We start from the raw sequence: 15,546 nt of genomic DNA, 5'->3' as shown, positions 1-15,546 counted from the left end.
GTCTGACCTGGACTGGGGATTAGCCTGTAGCAGCCTCCCAAGGCAAAAAGGAAGCAGAGGCACAGAGGGTCAGAGTCACAGGAGACAGTGGAGAGTTTTCTAAGCTTCCCCAGCCCCAGCTGGTGACCCCAGAGAGCAGCTCTACGGGAGAATACCCAGGAGCATTCTGAACGTCTTACCTCTTCCACCACCATCACGCAACCACAAACCCCACCTGAATCAAGCCCACCTGGGGCTCTTCCTTCCACCAGAGAAAGAAAGAAGGGCTCCCTTCCCAATTCCCAGGTGAGGGGTCCTAGAAGATTCTGGATAGCTCCGTACCTTGTCCCCTTGGAGTCCTGGTGCCACTTGCCTGGAAATGTCTGAGGAAGATGGGGGGTGGAGGGTGGAGGGCTCAGATCCAATGGGCTGTTGGGGCAGTGTGACTTCAGTGGTCTCAGTTTGCCCTCAGTCCAGTGGATTTCGAAAGGGCAGCATAAACTCTGTTACCCAGAATCTTTCTATTCTGAGTAGCTAAGTCTTTCAGACAGCTGACATTTAACCCTTTGAAGCACCAGAATTTATCTTGGTTAGAATTCTTAAGAGATTTTAGGAATGTCACTGCTTAAACACACCGTGCTAAACATATCTTAACATGTCCTGAGGACCTGGGTCCTGTGAGCATCTGGTGCTCAGGCTCACTGCGGTGACTACTGTGTGCCCAGCGCTAGCTGACCCCAACAGCTACACAGTTCTTAAGTCTACTGTGAATAGGACCTGTGCCCCCTCACTGTTTTTGTGCCAATGTGAGGTAGCCCTCTCCTAATTTACTTTTTCCAAATTCGGGGGGGCTTGGAAACCATTTTACCTAATTTGGAACTTCTGAACCAATGAAAAGTACTCTGAAGGAGGAATCAAGGGGTCTCCTAGGAATAAAGTAATTGAGCTTCAATGCACGCCCCCTGTTTGGCCTGCCTTCTGGCCTTCCGCTGGCCTCCAATACCTTTGTTCTGGATAAGCCAAGTACCTTAGATGAGTGTGTTCTGGTTTTTAACCAGTTCACTAAAGCTTATTGTCTGTATTTTTTTTCTCTCCTTTTTTTTTTTATTCTTAAAAACCAAAAAAATGTATTGATTAACTTAAATAACTAGGAACAGCTCTGCCAAGGGGTCTAGGCAGTAGCTTGGTGCATGCTCACTCTCAGAAGGCAATCCAAAAGCAATGTGAGCAAAAGTAGTCCATCACCTACCCGAGCTTAGGGAGAGCAAGGAAAATGAAATGGGTGATCTTAAAGGCCAGTGTCATTGAACCTGATCTCCTGATCTCCACTGCCCTGTGCTTCGTCTTTATGGGAACAGGCTGGTCATCCCAAAGGACTAATTGCAGATGTCCACTGGTTGGGCCATAAATCCTCTGACCAAATAATATCATTGCTTACATTGGCTAGGATAGCACACAGTGCTGTAACTGAGACCCCAAAATGCAATGGCTCAAATAAGCTATAAATCCATATTTCTCTCACATAAGAGTTTGAATTCATATCTGTTCTACATAATCATTTAAGGTTCCAGGTTCCTTTCATCTTGTTTCTTGCTACCTCCGTGCGTTGTCCTCATCTGCATGGTCAATGCTGGTTTGCAAAAACATAAGAGGGTTTGAAAAGCTAGGGAGGAGGTTCACCTGCTATCTTAAGAGTTAGACCCTTAAGTGGCTTATAGCACTTTGGTGGCTCACATTCTCAGAACAAGCTATAGACCCAAAGACCTGCCTAACTGCAAAGGAGACTGTCGTACAGTAACAGAAAAAGAGAATAGATTTGAATGGACGGCTGTTAGTCTTGGACACAGCACTCCAAAGGAAAATGGGCAAAGCCATTCTTTCAGGATTTATTTATGAAGCACCTTCTGTGTGACGTACATGCATAGAAAATGCACACACGTGTGCACAAATGTTAATCATACAGAGAAGTGTTCGACCTCAATAGTTAAAGATATGCAAAATAAAATAATGAGATTCTAAGCTTTTCCTATCAGAATGGCTGAGATTTGTTGTTTTTTCTTTTTAAGATATATTTTTTTTTCTTAAGATTTTTTATTTATTTATTGGACAGAGAGAGAGAGACAGCCAGCGAGAGAGGGAACACAAGCAGGGGGAGTGGGAGAGGAAGAAGCAGGCTCCCAGCAGAGGAGTCCGACGCGGGGCTCGATCCCAGGACCCCGGGATCAGGCCCTGAGCCGAAGGCAGACACTTAACGACTGAGCCACCCAGGCGCCCCTAAGATATATTTTTTTTAAGATTTTATTTATTTATCTGAGAGAGAGAGCACTTGAAAGAGCACAAGCGTTGGGTAGGTGTGCAGAGGGAGAGGGAGAAGCAGACTCTTCGCTGAGCAGGGAGCCTGAGACAGGGCTCAGTCATTGGACCCTGGTATCATGACCTGAGCTGAAGGCAGACGTTTAACTCACTGAGCCATCTAGGCTCCCCTGAGATTTAAGATTTTATTTATTTATTTCAGAGAGAGCGAGAAATAGAGAGCACGAGCAGGGTGAGGGGCAGAAGGAGAAACAGACTCCCTGCTGAGCAGGGAGCTCAATGCAGGGCTCGATCCCAGAACTCCAGGATCATGACCTGAGCCCAAGGCAGTTGCTTAACTGACTGAGCCACCCAGGCACCCCCGAGATTTTTTTTTTTAAGACTTATTCATTTGAGAGAGAGAGTACACATGTGAGAGCCGGGAGAGAGGGGCAGTGGGAGAGAGAGGGGGAGAGAAGCAGACTCCCTGCTAAGCACGGAGCCCCGCCATCTCATGACCCTGAGATCATGACCTGAGCCGAAACTAAGAGTCGGATGCTTAACCGACTAAGCCACCCAGGCGCCCCTGAGATTTGTTTTTAAATGACAGTTGCAGGAGTTGGGAAATACACAAGGAAATGGGCCTTGTCACAAACTCCTGGTAGAAGCAGAGGCTGATTTACCGTGAGATATTACAGTTTAAGCTTCAGGACACCTCACTTTGGAGGGGCCTCCTTTGCACAGATGGCATGGAACACTGCTTCAGCCTGGGGGAACCCCTTGGCCTTGGAAGAGGTGGTCCTGGGGCTGTTCTTCAACCTCCAGTGAAACTCTGACCTTGGCCTTCATCCAGTGTTCAGATCCCATTGTTAACCCCAAGGAGAATGATCTGAACAAGACACTGTTCCAGCTTGACCTTGGATTCACAGCCGACAAGCCCTCCAGGAACTGGCGTGGTGGGTGGCACCCAAACAGTAAGGTCCTGGCTGGCTGGACCATGGGAAACCATGTTTACTGAGATCAGTGAGCAATGCCTCGCCTGAACAGGCATCTCTGGGGAAGTCACAGAGGTAGCAATGGGACACTTCCCAAAACAATCCATAAAAAAATGTATATTAAACTTTTTCAGGGCACCTGGCTGGCTTAGTCGGAGGAGCCCAGTGCCTTTAGTGGATCTCAGGATCGTGAGTTCAAGCCTGACGCTGGTGTAGATATTACTTAAATAATTTATAAGAAGGTATTTTCTTCCTATTTTTTCTACAGAAAGTACAATTGCAATATCATTATTGCTTGAAAAGTCCATCAGAGAATATGCAGCCCTCCATACCCACTAGAATAACTATAATTAAAAAGCCATCTGATAATAACAAGTATTGATGAGGATGTGGAGAAATCAGAATCATTCACTGCAGGAGGTAACATAAAATGCCACAGGTGCCTTGGAAAACAGTTGGGCAGTTCCTGAAAAAGTTCAACATAGAGTTACTCTGATGGTTGGTTTTACTTATCAATTTGACTGGGCCACAGGGTCCCCAGACACTTGGTCAAACATTGTTCTGGGTGTTTCTATGAGGGTGTTTTTGGATGAGCCGAACATTTAAGTCAATAGGCTGAGGAAAGCCGACTGCCCTCATTCAGTAGGTGGGCCTCCTTCAATCAATTGCAGGCCTGAATAGAACAAGTCTCGCCCTCCCTCCAGTAAGAGAGAATTAGTCCTCGCTGACTGCCTTTGAACTGGAATGTTGGCTTTCTCCTGCCTTCAGACTGGAACTGAAACATTCACTCTTCCTGCCAACTCCCAGGCCTAACTACACCATTGGCTCTCCTGGGTCCCCAGCTTGCTGGCACATCATGTGGTTCTTGGGACTTGTCAGCTTTCATAATCACATGGGCCAGTTATGCTAGATCTATCTTGTCTATCTGTATGTTAATTATTAGATAGATGATAGATAGATAGATAGATAGATAGATAGATAGATAGATAGATAGAAGATAGACCTATTGGTTGTGTATCTCTGGAGAGCCCTGACTAATAATGTGACCTGGGAATTCCATTCCTCCATATAAACCCAAGAGAAATGAAACACATTCACACAAAACCTGTACACAAAGGCTCACAGCAGCATTATTCATAATAGCCAAGAAGTAGAAACGACTCAGGGTGCCCGGGTGCTTCAGTCTGTTAAGCATCTGCCTTCAAGCTCAGGTCGGGATCCCAGGGTCCTGGAATCGAGTCCCCACATCAGGCTCTCTGTTCAGTGGGGAGTCTGCTTCTCCCTCTCCCTCTGCCCCTTACCCCTGCTTGTGCTCTCCTCCTCTCTCAAATAAATAAATAAAATATTTTTTAAAAAGAAAAAAACAATTCAAATGTCCATCAACTAATGAATGGATAAATACTGTGTTCTGTCCATACAGTGCATTATTACCAGCAATAAAAAGGATTAAAGTACTGACATGTGCTACGACATGGATGAAGTTTGAAAACGTTAAGTGAAGGATCCCAAATACCAAAGATCATATATTATATGATTGTGAAATGTCCAGAATAGGCAAATCGATAGTGACAGACAGTAGATTCAGTGGTTGGCTAGGGCTGGGGCATTGGGTGGTAACAGGTTAGGGATGTGAGGTTTCTTTTTGGGTTAATGAAAGTGTTCCAAAGTTGACTGTGGTGGTAGTTGCGTACCTCTGTGAGCCACTGAATTATACAAGTTAAAGGGTGAACTGTGTGGAATGTGGATTACATTTCAATAAAGCTGTTGGGTGGGGAGAACAATACAGCCAAAAATGTAGGGGAAAAGTGTTAGTTTGAACAACAGGAAATTGTTTGTTAGCCATATGTGACTTTTTTACCTATAAATATGGCAGTTTCATATATTTCAAGCTATTGTTAATTTAAAATAATGTTATTTTACAATTTTTGAGGTATTTTTCAGCTTTTTTATTCTAAATGTTCACTTTTGTACTTAATTTTATATTCTTTTTTAAAAAAAGATTTGAGAGAGTGCACACACATGTGCAAGCGGGGGAGTGGGGCAGAGGGAGAGAATCCTTAAGCAGACTCCCCACTGAGCACGGAGCCCGATTTGGGGGGGTGGGGAGCTGGATCCCACGACTCTGAGATCATAACCCCAGCGGAAATCAAGAGTTGGGCTCAACCAACTGAGCCACCCAGATAACCCTGTATTCTTTTTTCTTAAAGATTCAGGTTTTCCCAAATTGGCTTAAGCTTTAGACCTCACACACACAGATCCCAGGGTAGGCAATGTAGAGTGATAGAGCCTGATTTACATAGGACAGTTTGACCATATTTATCATAAATTGTAGAAATATCCACACCCTTTGACCCAGGCACTCTAGTGTTAGGGATCTATTTTTAGGGGATAGTCAAGTTTGCTGCAGAACAGGTCCTCTCAGTTTTCATGCGCAATCTCCTGAGTGGGGTTCTTATTAAAATGCAGACTGAGATTCAGTAGATGTGTGGAGGTCCCTAGATTTCCTCATTTCCAATCAGTTCCAGACGATGTGGAGGCTGCTGGTTCTCAGACCCCGAGTCTGAGTAGCCAGACTGCAGAGGACATTCTTTGGCTGTCTAGCTTGCATTTTCCCTCTCTGCATTTGTGCAAAAGCCACAGGGGTAGACCTAACCTCCCCACACACCCAGCCACAATGACCTAGGCAAGGGTGGGCCAGAGGCCAGGCCCAAGGCAATCAGAGCCTAGTCTCCCTCCCTCCTGGCTATCTTGTCATACATCGGCCAGAGGGAAACAGGCCCTGAGCCCGTGTGAACTTGAAAGCCTGTTGACCAGGGGCTGAGGGTGAGGTGAGAAAAGAAGCAAAAGCCCTGAGCCTTGCCAGAAGCTCCCTTTTAACTTTTGGGTTTTGTCAGTAAATCCTATTCGGCTTAATTAAGCCCACTTGAACTGGATTTTCTGTTGCATGCAATTAACCTAAGAGGTTCATAGCAGTATAATCAAACCTTGCAAAAGATTGGAAACAACCCTGATAGAAACTATAGGATTGGTTATGTGAATTTCTGTACGTTGCTATGATGGAATATTAGGTAGCCGTTACAAAGCATATTTTCAAGAATATTTGATTACATAGGAAAAGCCTCACAATTTAATCTTAGGCAAAAAAGTAGGACACAAAGTAGGAAAGTGTGATCAGAGGGGTCTTTTCACTTGCTTTTGTATATCATGCAGGTTTTTAAAAAATTTTTTGTTTACTAATAAACTTTTTACTTTGAAGGGATTTGGGGTTCACAGAGAAGTTGCAGAGGTGGTGCAGAGAGCTGCTGGAGCCCCTCACTCGGTTCCCCTGGTTAGAAGGTAGGCTTTTAGTAGAGTAGTAAGAGGGCAGACTAGAAGAAAGGAAGGTTTCCTGGATGGTGGAACTGTGAATGAATTTTTAATGCTTTCTACCATTCCATATTTTCTTTTCTCTCTTTTTTTTTTTAAGATTTTATTTATTTATTTGACAGAGAGTGACAGCCAGCGAGAGAGGGAACACAAGCAGGGGGAGTGGGAGAGGAAGAAGCAGGCTCCCAGCAGAGCAGGGAGCCCGATACGGGGCTCGATCCCAGGACCCTGGGATCACGCCCTGGGCCGAAGGCAGACGCTTAACAACTGAGCCACCCAGGCGCCCCTACCATTCTGTATTTTCTAAACTTCCCACTGTGGTTATGTATTGTTTGATATATAATTATTAATAAATGAAGTAAATGTTTCTTAGGGGAATTCAGGGGAAAAAACAACAACTCAAAAGCAAGAAGAAATACTTCCCAGAATAAAAGCTTTCTTACAAGGCGTCTCCCTGTTTCGATTTGGTTCACGTGATGAAGTAACATAGGACCCCCCACCCCTCCACACATACAATAACATTTTCAAGGGGACTCTGGAGAAGCTGTACTTAAGGCAGAGGCCTGGGCTGGCATTTCACGTACCTTGGGGAGCTAGTTTAAAGCAGATACGTCATTTTTCTTTTTTTTTTTTTAAGATTTTTTTATTTATTTATGTGACAGAGAGACAGCCAGCGAGAGAGGGAACACAGCAGGGGAGTGGGAGAGGAAGAAGCAGGCTCCCAGCGGAGGAGCCCGACGTGGGACTGGATCCCGGAACACCGGGATCACGCCCCGAGCCGAAGGCAGACGCTTAACGACTGCGCTACCCAGGCGCCCCAGATACGTCCTTTTTCATGCCTCAAGTTAGATTCCGAGCATTGATAGGGTCCCTGCTTCTTGGAAGGCTGATGTTCTGGTTTACCTGGGCGTAGGGCCAGCTTTTCCTCTGGGTGGGAAAGGGAGCCCCCTGCATGGCCCACCACCCAAATAAGTACTCTTAACTGCTCAGGGTTGTTTCCACCACTGCTTTATGCGTGGGCCCCTTTTCTTTTTTCAAATCTGCATTGTATTTTATTATATATTTGATTCATTTACTTATGAATAAGTAATAAATTTATATCATTCAAAATCAGAAACATACAAAAGGGCGTAAGAAGAAAAAGTCTCTCTCCCATTCCATCCCCTGGCCTCCAGTTCCCCTCCTGGGAGGCAAACCGTGTTGACAGTTTCTGGTGATTCCTTCCAGACATATATCTATGCTTTTTAAAAGACATGATTGTATTCATACTATGTGTCTAACATTGTATGCTTTTTTTCTCTCTCTTAACATTATATGGTAATGTTAAGAGAGTACTGTGTGGAAAGTAACAATAGTAAATATTCTTACTAAATATTCACAATGACTGCAAATATGCCATGGAAGGTGGTGAGCCATTTGGTTGTCCTACTGCTGGACGGTTAGGGATTCCCCCCTCCCCCCCGAAAATCCTCTTTTTCTCTCCAAACGAAACTACCGCCTGGGTTCAGCCAGCAATTGCATTTGGTTTAGACAGTGATTGGCCGTTGGCTCCCCTGGGACACAGGGCTCTGGGGTGAGGAGGAGGCCCAGGGCCCAGCCCAGAGGGATGAGCGGGTGGTCCCTGGCCTTCAGGGGCTGGCTGTGTGGTCCTGGCCAGCAGGGGAGATATATTTAGCTGGGTCAGAGGCTGCTGGCTCTGTCATGACCCAGGAGGACTGTGCTGTTGGTAAACAAGCCAGAATGGAGTGACTTCAGCCAGCCTGTCCTTCCTCCTTCCTCTCCCCCATCTTGCTGGCAGGGCAGGGCCTGAGAGAGGTGGAGGAGGGCCTGAGCAGGGAGCAGGCTCATACAGAGGGGCCTCCTGCAAGGCACCCAGCAGTGAAGCGGCCTGTCACTGCCCCAAGTTTGTTTCTGTCATTGCCTGCTTGCTTTTCTTCACCCGCCCTCCCCAACTCGGCAGAGCCTGGGCAGCCCAGGGCGCTCCCTTCCTCCTCTGCCTCCTCCCCCTTTTTCCCTTTGTCTCTCCACCTGGTCAGCCTGACTTGACCACCGTGCTCTGGGAAGTAGCAGAGTTTGTTTATGTAGTCATTCGTCCAAGTCAACTCAATTATCTGCTTATTTGTCCAGCAACTGTTTTCTGAGAGCCTGAGATAAGCCTCTGTGCTGGGCACCAGGGACAGAGCAATGAACGGGAAGGTGCGAGCTCCGGACCCCATGCAGCTGACACTCTAGTGAGGTTGGAGGTAATCCAGTATCTAATTAGGTGTTGGTGAAAATAATAGTGTTAAATAGTAACAATAAGCAACAGTCACACAGTGCTTTCAGGTGTACAGTTTTTCACTGATAGCTCGTCTAGTCCCAAGAATGTGAGAGGTAGTTATGATTATCAGTGTCACTTTAAAGATGAAGAAATTGCTGCTCAGAGATACTAAATAACCAGGCCAGGGACTCACAGGCCACTCACAGGGAGCCTGGCTCTTGAACCTAGTCCCTCTGACCCCAAGCCCGTGTCTCTCCTGAAAAAGGGGAGCCACTGGAACTGGACGAGAACTGGCAGCTCTTCATTTTCCATTTGCGAGGATGGAGCCAGAGAGAGGAAGAGTGCCTCGACTGAGACACAGCTTAAAACCGGAACCGGAACCTCCGGATCCCAGGTCAGTGCTCGCTCTTGCCTCTGAACAGCCGTTGGATGCCCCGACTGGGCCCGGTGGATGCAGGGTGGGGAGTGTCGTAGTCGGTCTGTCTCCTTCCCTCCCCGGCACCCCTCCACAGCTCAGGCCCACTGCCGCATTGACCCTCTTACGGGGAGACAGCCCAGAGTGTTCTCCCCAACCCCCATCTTCCCCTCACCAGTGCCTGCCTCTCCGAGGTTTTCATTTAACAAATGTAATGTGAGCACCTACTGTGGGCAGGCTCTGCCGGAAGCTGGGAGGCAGACAAGAACCACGGTGCTATCAAAGCAGCAGGACAGGGGCGCCTGGCTGGCTCAGTCAGTAGAGCCTATGACTCGATCTCGGGGTTGTAGTTCGAGCCTCATGTTAGATGGAGAGATTACTTAAAAAGTTTTTAAAAGGCTGCAGGAGAAAAGCACAGGTATGAGAGACACATGACAGGGTCCCAAAGTCAGGCTTCCCAGAGAAGGTGACCTCTCAACTGAGCCCTGAAGTTCGAGTCAGGAATTAGCCAGGCCATAGCTGGCAGGGCGGGGACTACCAGGGCAAGGGACTGGAGGGCGCAGGACAGGGTAAGAAAGCCCCCCGCATGTCACAGGCGTGTCGCAGGCTCCTGTCAGGTCAGCTCCCGTCTGCTCGGCGTGTGCATGCCTCTCAGGGCTGCGGGTGTCCTGTGAGCAGGAACTGGGTCTCCCTTCCTCTGGAAACCCCCATGGGCGAGGGCCTACTCCTGTGGGCAGATGACTCACACCCCACGTAAACAGCTTGTCATCAGCTTTTACCCCCAAGGACTCACTGTCCCTCCCAGCCAGAGCCACTGGCATGTGTGACACTCCCCATGCTCTGCACCCTCCTGACCTGACACAAATGTGACGAGACCCGGGAGGAGCTGTGCCAGGCTGGAGGCTTCGAGTGCGGTGGGGGAAAGCCACTGTCGCCCTTCTCCCCACCCCAGCCCCCCTCACCAGTCCCCTCCGGCTGTGCCTGGGAAGACCAAGCACCCTCTCCTGTGGGGACAGGGAGCAGCACCCCATGAGGGAGGCACAAACAGCCCTCTGGCTTAGTGCCCAGAGCAGGGAGGGGGAGCAAGGGCATAGATGGTGCCCCTTACTCTGCATGCCAAAGGGTAGCCCTTCTCCTTGTGTATGTTTAGGACGCCCTGGCCTCTCCCAGACAGACTAAGAGGGAGAGTGTCCAGCCCAGGATGGCAGCCACCAGTGTGGGTCGGTCCTGACCCAGTCAGGTATGTGCTGGGGCTGCCCATGCCTGGCTGGTCTACCCTTGCCCTTGTGATTCCCTGTCCCACATTCCTGGGCTGTGCACATAAATATTCAGATTGAATATTAGCAAGGGGAGGGAGCTTGGCACTTTCCCTTGGCTACGACTGAGGTTTTCATGTGGTCTTTCCCTCCAAAAGGACGTGTGACACTGCTTTCAGAAGAGTGTCTCTAAATTAAACTCCCTTCCCCCTAGGTTCCCTGAGTTCCTATGCAGCCCCAGAGCTGTGCTATGAACTGGGATGCACGCAGTTCCTGCCTTGGGGTGTTGGGGGGGCGGGGCTCACTTTAGTGGGGCAGACCTGCAAAGGGATCACACCAGTACGACCTGGTGGGTGCAAAACAGAGATGGGGCGGGGACCTGAGGAGGGGCACCAGCCATCGGGGTCAGCAGCAGCTTCTGGAGGCCTGCTGCTGGCACTGAGCTCTGAAGGATATCAGAGGCACGAGCAAAGTGGTCAGGCAAGGACAGCAGTGGGAGCAAAAGCTTGGTAGCCGGAAATTGCATGAGGTGGGTTAGACATGGGGCCGGCACTAAGGCTGCAGGGACATTTATCCTGAGGGCCAGACAGAGGTACTGAAGTTTGTCAGTGTGGAAGGTTGTAGCCAGAGGTGCATTTGACATTATGGAAAATGAGTATCCAGGGAGAAAACGGGAAGGTGGATCCGTTTGGACACATGACAACCGTGCAGGGAAGGAGGGCACGTGTCAGGGCAGTGGCAGTTGGGCGGACATAGGAAGCCATTAGATCCCAGACCGGGGGAAGGTTGGAAGCGTGGGTGAAAGGGAAGCGTTCACTGGACTTTACCTTACTGATGAGCCAGTGGTCCAGGGAGGGGCAGGATCCAGAACAAAGCCAAGGAGGGTCTGAAGTTCCAGGGGAAGGAGCAGAGCATGAGGGGTGAGTGTGCAGTGCCAGGTCCAGCACTAAGGAAGAGGGTGTGTGGGTGCAGATGGCGCCCTCTCCCTCTAGGAGGGGAAGGGCCAGTGACCAGCGAGCAGCTCTGTGGCGGAGCCTTCAGAACCTGTCAAGTGCTCTCTCACACCCCAGGAAGTGCCCAGGCTGAGGGTCTAAACCAGGAAGAACAGGCCTGGTAGGGACTCTCCAAGGGCAAACCAGGAAAGGGCAGAGCAGAGTGGCCTCCCAGGGCACTGGGCTAGGGGTGAGGGTCCAGAGATAGGACGAGGAGGACAGAGGGAAGGCTGATCGGGGCTTGGGTCAACCTCCTCTGACAGCCGTCCAGTAAAGCAGAACCGCTCAGCCCCAGTTTCCACAGTCACATGCAATTTACTGTCCAAACCTGGATGCTTCTGAGAGAGAGAGTAATAATTATTCCAGGACAGCAGGAGTAAAGTAGGCCTGTCCTGGGCACAGTGGGATGTGTGGTCACCCTAGCCATACCGCACGAGGCTGGTCCTTGTGCTAGGACTCTGGCCTGCAGGGACACTCTCCCTGTGACTGTTGCCTCACCTAATCTAGCCCCGGCCACTGAAGCTGGGTTCACACCCTGGAGCACCCCAACCTTCCTCAGAGCCAGGCCTGTGGAAAGCGGGGTACATCTTCCCACACCCTCTGCTTTTTGGATGACTGACATGGGTACCACAGTGTGTTCAGGGAATTAACAGCCTCCAAAGGAATGTGGTCCTTCCTGGGGCCCAGTGGGGGGCAACCCAGAGAAACCCTAGGAGCCTGCCCACCCTAGAAGGGTTCAGAGGCCAGAGTGGGGTCACCCACATCCCCCTGCACTATCCATGCCCCCCACCTTGGCAAAACCCGGGGATCCCTAGTCTCCCCCCTTCCCGTTGCCTCCCAATTCCAACGGGCTGCCAGGAGGTGTCCCCACATTCCCAGTTCCTGGTTCTGGCTCTGTCCTCCCCAGCCCCTGCCTGAAACATTGCAACAGGCGCCCTCCAGGTCTCGCAGCCTTCAAACCGGCTTCCCTGCCACAACACGTAAACCCAAGCCTGAGCACAACACTCCAAGTAGACAAAACAAAAAGAACAAAAACAAAGACCCTCTGTGGGAGGAAAAACACATGAAAAAACAAAAACATCACCATAGAACTCCACTTCCCCACAAGATACAGTCTAACACTTCCTCTATGAACTGACTCCAAAGCAGCTCTCAGCCTTGTCCCCAGCACTGGGCTGCTTACTAGCCCGCTGCTGTGTCCTTCACCCCTTTGTCGGTGCCGCTGCCGGCTGGGTTCCTGCGGCTTCTTTAAGGCCCTCCCAGACCTGACACTTCTGCCCCAACCCCGGAGCTCCAGCTGCCCCTACCCCAGACCAGGTGTGAGGGCGCTTCTGTGCCTTCCATCTCCCACAGGGGGAGGGTGGCCTACTGCAGACCCAGTAGCGGTTGAACTGGCTGATCTTCCCACTCACGCCTGCTTCTCCAGAAGCGCGCCCTGAGGGATGGACAGGGTGACTTCCGAGTTCCCTGCTAACTCGGAAATCCGTAATGCTGCAGCCTAGGGCTAGCCACTTAGCCATCACTATTTGAATCCCACCAGCAAAAACGAAAAAAAAATTTTAATGCTGCTATACCAGAGGTCTGAAGACGCGGCCCAGGGACCCCTGGGGGTCTCCAAAACCCTCTCGGGGGGCCTGCGAGATCAAAACTATTTTCATAGTAAAACTAAGACGTTATTTGCCTTTTTGCTGTCATTTCCTCCCAAGTGTACAGTGGAGTTTTCCAGAACTATCTGATAGGTGGATTGGCAACAGATGAAGCAGAGACAAATGAGAACCCAGCTGCTTTCATCAAGCCAGACATTAAAAACACAAAACAATGCCATTCTCTTCACCAAACTTCAGAAAATAGAATCATTTTTCTTTAAAAATATGTTAACATGTAATAGATTTTTGTTTTTAATTTAATAAATACATTTTAAACTTCTCCATTTTAATCTCAAATACAGTAAAATGTTGCCAACTGTTATGTTCTGTGTAAATAACTCCTGGGGTCTTCAGTTCTTAATTTGTAAAGGGGTCCTGTGACTCCTATGCCCCCTTCAAACCCTTGGTCAACCCTCCGCTTCTCTCTCAGCAGCTAGTTTCTTGAGAGTGATCTCCTTCCCCTCCTACAGGCTCCCCAGTTCTGACTTGTGGCTTCCGGCCACTCTTCCTGAAATTGCTCGCACTGCAGGCACAGAGGACCCCCTAGCATTTCATGCAATGGACGCTCCTGTGTCCATATTTCCTTGGCCATTCAGCAGCATGACCCTGGTTCTCCTCCTCCCTCTCCAGCTGCCTGTTCTCTCCAATTCTTGCTTCACTCAAGCCACTAGGGCTGGGCACCTCAGGGCTGGGCACCTCAGGGCTGGGCCTGGGCCCCCTTTTCTCTCCACTTCCAAGGCTTTCAAATACTGTCTCCATGTGTATGGCCCTCAAATCTCTAACTCCAGCCCTTATTTCTCTCCTGAATTGCAGACCCACATCCCCAGCTGTCCTCGAACATTCCTGTGGATGCCTCTGCCCCACACAGAAACCCCAGCTCACACACTCACACAGGGCCCATCTCTACCCCTGCCCTTCCAACCCTACAGCTGTACCAGCAACCCTGGCCCTCTAGCCCTCCCTCCCTCTCCCCCTCAGCCAGCCACACCAACCCCTGCCAGCCTCAGGCCCTGAATGACTCTCAGATCCATCCCCCCGCCCCATTCCCACTGCCACACCTTTGCTCAGGCCGAGTTCACCTCTCCCCAGCCTGTCTTTGGCCTTCCTGTTCCAACCTGACACAGAAGCCAGGGTTCCTCTCAAGCAGTCTCTTTCCTGCTCAGAATCCGCAGGCGGCCACCACGGACCCAGGAGGAATGCCACCTCCACAGCACAGCACAGATGACCAGGCCCAGACAGCGGGATGTTGTCCTGCCCCCTGTCCAGTCCCACTTCCCACCCCCTACACCACTCTGTCCCCTCTGTCCCAGCTGGTCTGACCTCACTTTCCACCCTGGCACAGGCTGTTCCCTGCCTCTGTTCACCAGAGACCCCTTCTCAAGTTCAGGGTTCAGCCTCATCATTCCTTCCTTCAGGAAGTCTTCCCTGACTGCTCCTCTAAGCGGAGTGCCCTCTTCTCCTCCCATCACAGCACACTGCATGCTAAATGGTCACCATTCAAAAAATAGAAAAGAAAAAAGAAGAGAGAGTCACCATTCAGAGTTTCTAGGCTGAGTTCCCTAAGGAGGGAGATTGCTTCACTGCTGTATCCCCAGTGCCCAGGTCAGTGTCTGGCATATAGCAATTTAATAAATAGTTCAACAAATGGCTTGAAGAATGTGAGCCCAAGTACGGCTGGCAAGCAGCCCTTCCCACCCGTACTCAGCAGAGAGTAGGGCTCTGCTCTGAGCACCTGACTTGGCTGTCTGGCCCTGCCCTGGCTCAGGAGGCCGCTGCCCAAGCCTCCTCCTGCCATGTTGCCCTCACGAGCTCCCAAAACTTGGCTGAACTCCACACTTCCTCCATCAATGGCAAGACATGAGGTCACCAACACACCAGGCACAACGGCTGCCCAACTGGTCAGAGCTGACCCCGCTGGGGACATCCAGACCAATCCAGGGCACCAGCCACAAGAGCAGCAACCAGACCGACCATAGCGCGTCCCAGTGTAAACTGATGCTCAGAGGGCTGAGGAGTTTTCTGGAGGTCACTGGGCCAAGGAGGGAAGTTTCTGCAGTGCAGCCAGGCTCTTCTGCTATGAAAAAGCTGTCACATGGGCCCTGTACCCATTCTGCGGGTCCAGGAAAAAGCAGCTGAGCCCACTGAGGGGCCATTCTGAGATGCTGGGGGCTGGGCTTTGCACTCGGGGATGGGGGTGGGGGTTTGGGGGGAGCAGCAGCCAGGGGCAGGCAGAGAGTAAACTAGTAGCCCGGAGGGCACCCTGGCAATTCATTCCATGGTGAGCAAGAGTCCTGGCAGGTGAGGTTAACCGAGAAGGCACAGCCCACACCGCAGACCCAAGAGGC

The sequence above is a fragment of the Ursus maritimus genome, unplaced genomic scaffold, assembly GCF_017311325.1.
Source record: "Ursus maritimus isolate PB19 unplaced genomic scaffold, ASM1731132v1 scaffold_35, whole genome shotgun sequence".
Classification (NCBI taxonomy): Eukaryota; Metazoa; Chordata; class Mammalia; order Carnivora; family Ursidae; genus Ursus; species Ursus maritimus.
Note: the sequence above shows the minus strand (reverse complement) of the source record.